The 8,948-nt window shown below is 36.1% G+C and overlaps 1 pseudogene; it reads left to right on the forward strand.

Moving 5' to 3' along the window:
• The first annotated feature begins 1,178 nt into the window (after positions 1-1,178).
• On the forward strand, positions 1,179-1,610 carry LOC149210946 (ACT domain-containing protein ACR11 pseudogene; annotated as a pseudogene).
• The last annotated feature ends 7,338 nt before the right edge of the window (positions 1,611-8,948 follow it).

An 8,948-nucleotide genomic window follows, 5' to 3' on the forward strand; every position in this document is an offset into this window, starting at 1 on the left:
AAAGATATCACATGAAGGTTAGTGTCAAAACTAGACACAAAACAAAAACAATATCAAGAATCATGCACCATCACAAACATACACATGGTGTACCTAAGATCCCCTTATTCAATTTCGGGCAGATCTAGGACACAATCACCACAAAAATTATGATTTTATTAATTAATAGAGTACATAATTCTTCAATGTCACAACTTTATCATGGAAACTTCTTAATGAGAACGTCACACTTGAAAAATTTGGAAACAAATTGTCTTCAAAAACTACCTGCATTGACTCAATAGCTCTCAAAGTAACATATTACTTTGAATTACAATAATGAATTTCACTTATCACTCCAAATACAAAAAAGTCATTTCACCTTATTACTCCAAAAATCTCTATGATCACTTATGTCTCTAAAAAAAATCACTTATAGCTCCACTATTACAAGTCAAAATATTCTTGAAACATTTAGTGATGTGGTTGGAAGTTTGTATTATGTAGCCCCTGAAGCACCTACAAATTACGTTCCTAGTATAATTCCCATAATTTAGCCGAATACTCAAAATCTGAATTTCAACATTGAAACATGGTATTTCTACATTTTTTTGTCAACTGGATTTGGACGGATACAGGGCGATTTGATCACCAAGTATCAAATGACACTATTCCACATTATTTTGCTTTTGACAAATACAAATTGCAAAAGAATTTCAATGACCTTTCATAGGATGACTGAACTAATTGAGTTCTTGGAAGGTATGCATATGTCAGAACAGTATTATGTACGAGTCAATATTTTCTCTAATGCGTGAAGTTCAAAGCAAAAAACTTATTTCCATGCAATGAGGATGAGGATGAGAGTGAGCTTTGGAAATTTTCTTCCTTGCATCACGTTATACTTTTCCACGTTATGGAATGTGGATCATGATAAACATTTCAATTTGAGGGCGCTAACATCTCTGGTGATTTGGAGTCAGCAGAATTGGACTGTGCTTATGGAATATTAGATTCAGTGGGCATCATAAACTACAACGCAAAAAATGATCCAAGAAATAATGGAACTTCATGCACATAAGCTAAAGAGATTTAACAGGAGAACACAAATGGAGAGGTACAAATTTAACCTACCTCATTGAGGAGTATCCAGAGTTTTATTTGTTTTGATGCACCTCAATCTAAGTTCAGGTCAGCTGATGTCTCTCTCTCATCTGGGTGCTCTAGTTGATACAGTCGCGACACTTAGAGATCTAGGTTTGAATGCTGTGAAAGCAAATGTGTTTTTGGACTCTTCTGGCAAGCACAACACATTCTCTATAACCCGAGCAAACACAGGCAGGAAAGTGGATGATCCAGAATCACTAGAACAAATATGTCTTACTATTATAGACAATTTATTGAAGTATCATCCAGAATCTTCTGCTCAATTGGCCTTGAGAGAGGCATTTGGGATTATGCCCCCAAAAGAAAATCCTGATGTGGATATTTCTACACGTATACGTATATATGATGATGGTCCAAATCACAGTTTTCTTTACATTGAAACAGTTGATCGACCTGGTTTGTTGGTGGAGATTGTAAAAACACTATCTGATATAAGTGTAGTTGTTGAATCTGCCACCACTTGAGAAGCCCTTGCCATATTAGAAAGTGATGGGATGACTGATTGTTCTGAGTATTTTGACTCACTCTCTGCCACTTATCAAGATAAATCTACCCCTTCACAACTCACTCTCTTAACACTTGGCTGCACCACGCATCCGCTTCTCAAAAGGTTCTCCATGGTAAGGCTACTTTCCTCACGGTGATTCATTCCAGTAGACTCCACTGCATGGGTTGGGTTCTTTGCATACCCAGGCTTTCAATTTCTTAGCCATCCATGACCATGGTTACAGCGCAGAACCTGGTGATGCATGGATTGAAGCAACACAATTCACAAATTTGTTAGGGCTTTATCTACAACTTGCTTTCGAGTAGATCCCGTTGGTCTCCCGAGTTGTGTAGAAATTGCAACTTGACAATAGTATTGGTCAGGTGCATCAGTGACAAGGAACTTTAGCTTACAATGGCTTCCATTGTTAACAATGGCACAGATTGTGTTGCAGAGAATTCACCCGCTTCTTTGTGTGAAAATGTACAAACATGTGTCCAAGAAAAAGAGTTGAGTGTTTCTACAATTCTTGTGAGCTTCAACAATTCTTTTGACCCATACGACACTCTAAGCACACCTCTCTACCAGACTGCAACTTTCAAGTAGCCTTCTGCCACAACGAATGGTCCATATGATTATACTAGAAGTGGAAATCACACTAGGGATTCATTGGAATCTCTGATACCAATTGTAGAAAACCAAACCACCTAATAATACACTCACACTCATAAAATAAATATCAAAAATATAGAAAAACCAGACATGGAGGAAAAGGCCTTAGCCTTACAACATTCCTCACATTCTCCTTCTCATTATTAAAATAATGTTTATGATACATATAAATACATGAGGAAGTTGCCTCAAGATAGTGCATCTATCTTGAACAAACTTGGTTGAGAAAACATCTCAACAACACACTAATCTAGGAGCCTAACTAGTTGGAGAGAATCTCTCAACCAACTAAGCCTAAACTGACTACTAACCACGAGGAACAAACTCAATCTAGAAAGGTAGGATTAAATCCTAACTTTCATGATTTTAATTAATTTAATTATTTAGACTTCGAATTTGTTTTAATGTGAGAGTGAGGCTAACATAATGGATACTGATCAACTTTTTCTATGTTTGATCTGTTTGTCTTTTGACTGTATGCTCTATCTAGTTCCTTTTTTTTAATAGTCAATGTCTCTGTGTGAATTATTTCCTTCTCTATTCTCTGTATAATTGTTTTCTTCTTCTGAATGAAGTTTTTTAAATAGATTTCTTTTTTAGTCTTGGAGGAAACAAGTTTTGTGACTAGGATCAAAATTGTTTATCCAAGCTCTGGTCTTCTGCTAATTACTTTCAAAATACAACAATTTGTTAATAAAACATAGGTCTATGAGGAGGTGACCGGAGGATGTACTGAAACTGAGAAGAACTGTGGACAAATTCCAGAAGGTGTCGGGAAGAGAATCCATGGTGAAATCATGTCTCAGAGGCTTAGGGTGGCGCCGGAAGGGTTTGATAGGTTTTGCTATGTAATTGAGTAAAATTCATGAAAATTAGGGTTTTCGGGGTTTTAACGGGTGATGGGTAAATTGACATAGAATTTTATATTATGAATAGTGAGTGGTTTCAGGTTTAGTGGGGAGGTAGTATCGGAGAGCATCGCACCACTTCTATCGAGGAGGTGGTATTTTGGCAATGTCACCCAATCTATGTTAGCACTTGACACCTAGCAGATGGGGGCCCGGGCAATACTGCTTTATCGAGCGGGTAAAGGTAGGACATCGGGTGAACTCGATATGGCTGTGGACTATTGGATTTGGGTGTTGATGACCGAATGGTACTCGAGTGATAAATTTGCATGAATGAAATGGGTAGAGGATTCGGGGGGACCTAGAGCTTTAATCCATTGCAGTTTTGGATTATTTTTGAGTTAAACATGGGATTAAATGATCAGACAAGGTTTTAATGAAGGGATTATCTTAACTTTACCGAGAAGTGGTGAGCTAAGAGGGTTTTTTTGGGGGTATGGGATAAAAGTATAGTTTATAATTAAACTAAGGGTTGGGGTATTATAAACGGGATTTATTTATATATGGGAAAAGGTATATCGGGAGCTATATTATTATGCTAAAAATGAATATGAAATGAAATGAGCGGAGTGAACATCCCTGTTATGTACCTAGGGGGGATAATATGGGGTACCAAGGGAGGTACCCAAGGTAATAATGTAATAATGCGATGGGCCATAGTAATAAATAAGGTGGTTAACCCATGTCATGTAAGGGACCACAAGTAGTTAATAATAATGTAATGGGCCCATGGTCTTAGTTGATGGTATGAGGAAACCATGGTAATGATGCATGGTATTGTATGTATGAGGCCTATATAGAGGCTAGAGACTCCACATCAATATGAAGAGAAGTATTCTTGTATGAACAGGCATATGGCTTGTGGAGTGTTCTCCTTCCTTAAGGAGTGAATGTATGGTGTTGCCCTACCTTAAGGGTTTGATCAATAAAGAATCATTTCTATCTATTTTTATCTTGTTCTTTCTTGGGTTTATTTCTGTTATCATATATCTTTTGGATCAGAGCTACAACATTTATATTTTCATATATTTCTCGGTGTAGATTCACAACAAGTGGTATCGGAGCTCTTTCTTGGGCAAACCGTGGAGATTTTTTTTTTATTTTTTGCAGGGATTTTTGGGTGGCGAAATTGCAGATCAGATCTGTACGTTTTGGTGCCAGATCTGCAGAATCTAATTGCAGATCTGTATTCCTGGTGAAAAAATAGCCGATTTCAAAAAAAAAATCGGTTGAATCGGAGTCCGGATGAAGAAGATATCGCTGATTTAAAAATCAGTGGGGTTGTAGACAATTTTCAGGGCAGCGATTTTGCGGCGCAGATCTAGAAGTCCTGGTGCTAGATCTGCAAGATCTAATTGTAGATCTGGAATCTTTGTGAAAAAACACATGATTTCAAAAAAAAAATCAGTCGAATCGGAGTCCGGATGAGGGAGATATCGCTGAATTAAAATCAGCTCTTCTTGCAGAAATTTTGGGTGACGGCGGGAGAGTAGCAGCGCAGATCTGAAATTTCAAGTGCCTGGATCAAGATTTCTACCACATGGGCAGATGCAGAGAGGTTGTTCCATTTCTAAAAACATGTTATAATAGAGATTCAGAGCAATATTGACGAAACTGTGACATTTCAAATTTTCGCCAAGTTTTTTCAAAACCCTCTTCATGGCTTCTAGCAAGGCTCTATTATTTACAGGAAATGATAATGATCCTACTATTGAAGAATACATAAAACAAGAAAAGTTAGCATCGGAAAAAAATTGGAGGAATTCATTGTGGTTTGGTTTCGCAGATGAGGCTTACAAATGGTATCTCTCACTTGATAACAAACAGTTGACCAAACTCTCAGATGCAGAATTTGAAAAAGTCCTTTTTGACAAATGGTCTCGTACTAGAAAAAAGGAGAATGAGCCAAGTAAAGGCTTATTTCCTACTGGTATATCTTTCTTGCAGGTTCATGGATTGATTCAGAAAGAGAAAATCATTGTTTCTATCAATCCTAGTTGTCAACATAATTTTATCAGTGTTAATTTGGTAAAAAAATTGCAAGTCACAACAAAACAAATTGAACATACACAGGTTGATAATGAGGATGTTCAAGTGTACAAGGATTTGAAGATTTCTATGGATAAATATGTGTTGCATGGTGATTTTTATGCTTCAGAGATGGATAATATGGATGTTGTTTTCGGATATCCTTGGATGGAATCCGTGGGTACTATCAATATTAATGTGCAGAAGAAATTCCTGAAGCTATGGTATAAAAAGAAGAAAATTACATTACAGGATATTTCCATCCATAAACAGGTAGAGCACATGGAGGCTGAAGCAAAAGATGTTCAAGGGACTGACATATCAAATGATGAGCAGTTGATGGTCGACAATCAAACACAAACAGAGGCTGAAGCAGAACAGGTTACAGGTGCTGACACATCTAACGAGGGTTCAGTGGTTGAAGTCATATTAGAAAAGAAGCCACGACAACAGGCACCACAGTAGGGTGAATTAAAGAAAAAGACACCGTGGGTTAAAACTTCAACATATCATCACCCACATCACCCAGCAAGACAAAAATCAAGATGGCAACCAATTAGCCACATGGACAACAAACCCCGCAGGACAGATCGAGAGGAACAAAGATCCACCTACTACACATCCACACAGAAGAGCTACCGCAGTCAACTTCCATCTCAAGCGAGCAAGGCACCAGCGAGATCGAGGGTTCACCTTTCTCTTGGATGGCTAGATGCACGTGCATGGTATCAGTGGACTACTCTCTTGAGTAGATCTTATTATTTATGTTCTTCCCATGTTTCGGGGACGAAACATGTTTAGGGGGGTGGAATGTTATGTACCTAGGGGGGATAATATGGGGTACCAAGGGAGGCACCCAAGGTAATAATGTAATAATGGGATGGGCCATAGTAATAAATAAGGTGGTTAACCCATGTCATGTAAGGGACCACAAGTAGTTAATAATAATGTAATGGGCCCATGGTATTAGTTGATGGTATGAGGAAACCATGGTAATGATGCATGGTATTGTATGTATGAGGCCTATATAGAGGCTAGAGACTCCACATGAAGATGAAGAGAAGTATTCTTGTATGAACAGGCATATGGCTTGTGGAGTGTTCTCCTTCCTTAAGGAGTGAATGTATGGTGTTGCCCTACCATAAGGGTTTTGATAATAAAGAGAATCATTTCTATATTTGGATCTTATTATTCTTGGGTTATTTGTCTTCTCTTATATTTTTGGATTAGATCCACAACAATACCACTAAGCATAATGTAATATTTGTGCATTTTCTTCACATACACTTATACTTAGGATACAATATTTTTCTTGGTATTTTGAATGAAATGGAATTTAACATGGGGTTTTTTACTTTTCATAGGAAAATGCTCCTAAGCACTTGATGTCCATAAGTCATTAAGCCAAGGGTTTGGTCGCACCAAAAGTCAGAGAAATGCTTTGAGCCTTGATGACTTGAAGGATTTTTAGTATAGAACATACTTATGGATGGGGAAATTAGTAAGTATAGGGATGAAATGAATGACGGTAAGTCAATTAAATCAACTTGTAAACCTCTGCTTTTGCTTTCTTAATTGCTCACGCACATTGAAACATATGATTAAGCATGATAAAGGTGCTTTTGTCCAATCAACTTTATACTTCAGCAACCTTTCTTCTACTTACCCATACTTACCCTAACATTTTTTCTTCACTTATTTGGGTGCATTTAAGCTAGCAGACCCTTTTCTTTCCTTTTCTTTTATAAAACAAACCATCTACTTCTAACCTTATATCTTCCAAGGGCTCATATTAAACTGATGAACTCCTTTTATTTTCTCTACCTATCTAATGATCCGCTAAGATTAAGTTGTTTGGTCAGATTTTATTCTCTAACTATAAACATAAAATTGAAAGCATGGAATAGTCAAGATTAAGAAATTTTAATACCATGGGTTGTGGCATGTATGATAAGCTACACACAACCATTATTTGCAGAAGAAGTAAAATAGTAGTGGCATTTAGACTCGCACACTTTCATGATTTGTTTTTGTGTTTGGGGTTTATATATTTTCATTTTTTGACATTTTCTTATTCTTTTTTTCCTTTGATATTTCTTTTAGAACACACCCTCTTGACATTTTTTATTTTTTAATATGGAAAACATTTGCAGAAAGCAAAGGTATGTACAATATTAAAAGGCTTAATGTTAGCCAGTTCAAAATAATGAATCCTATCACTATAGGACTCTAACAGTGGCTCCACATGGGGATGGCATTTCCTGGTGAAATGTAAAGAACTTTAAGATCAATAACCTTTGAATTGTGACTGAAGTTACATTGTAAACTGTTTTCATGTGAGTTCTACCTTATTGTATAATCTCTGTGACTGAAAATCTTGAACTGGAATCATATCCTTTTCTACAAACTGAAGTCTGACACATGTTGTACTGAAATTTGATCTGAAATAAACTTGCTGCTGAAAAACTGAATTTATTCAAACTGAAATCCTACCTACTTACTCTAATCAGTTGTCCGACTGTTGGTTAGGTAAAATGAAAAAGCCAATGCAACCATTCAAGCATGATAAATATTGATGTATTTTGGTTCATGTGATTGTTTATGATCAAAACTGAAGTTCTACAGCCCAATATAACCTTGTCAACAAATGAGAAGATAAGGAAATACTTGATTTCCTTCATTGACTCTAAAAACTATACAAAAGGATCTTCCAAAATATACGCACTATTGTTGAACTGATTTAAGCAGTTGTACAATTCTTCTGAACGGCCTCCATGTCATGAAAGTGAAATGTCATTTTCATCTTTATCACTCTACAGATTTTCAGATAAGCTTTGTGATTATATTTCTACTGACTAAAATGTATGTCTAGTGAAACCTTTATTATCTTGATTTTGAATCTCATAGTTAGTTAATGGAGAAAAATTCTGATTAAATTCATCATCTAACATATCAGCTATTGGATCATAAAAGACGTGGATGGATTGCTACAACCTATTACATATGGGTTTTAATGGGACTTCATGGATTTCTGCATGCCATTCATCCTTTTCTTTGGATATATTATACCATATTTCCTTTAAAAACTGAAATGATTCAAAATATAGTGGTATAGAACTTTCATGTGTCATCCAATCAGACATCTCAATAGAATTTGATAACTGCACTTGTGAAACTGAAGAATCCTGATTAAGATTTTCATTGTATTCTTTGTTGTCAATATCAATACCTAAAGACTATTGATTTTTTATTGCTTTAAAGTTTTCTGTACTAAACTGAAATGAATCAAAACAAACAGGAAAAGAAGCTTCACTTATTTCCAAATTTTCTACACTTTATTCCTCACTTTCATAGCTGGTATGAGTAAGATGATCACTATTTTCAAGCTACTTAAACTGAATTTCTTTATTTCCCAAACTAGTTTCTGATTGCTTTGTAAAGTTAGTGTCGGGCCAGGAAGTAACTCCTCAAAGAAAAATATTTGTATATCTTATCCCTTCAGGTTGGTCTTCATTATATACATGAGGGAGAAACTATTCACTTCATCTCCCGATGACTGTTCATATTACTTATTTATTTATTTACATTATATTCACCAAATCCTAATGATTATGTGTCAACATTCCCCCCTTAATCTGAAGTGATGTTGGTGAGTCCAAGCATCATTCTAAATCGTTCAAGCTTTTCTCTTGCAAGTTCCTTGGTGA

The sequence above is a fragment of the Pinus tabuliformis genome, chromosome 1_2 (assembly GCF_031772625.1).
Source record: "Pinus tabuliformis cultivar Carrire ecotype Pingquan chromosome 1_2, CPIR1, whole genome shotgun sequence".
Taxonomy (NCBI): Eukaryota; Viridiplantae; Streptophyta; class Pinopsida; order Pinales; family Pinaceae; genus Pinus; species Pinus tabuliformis.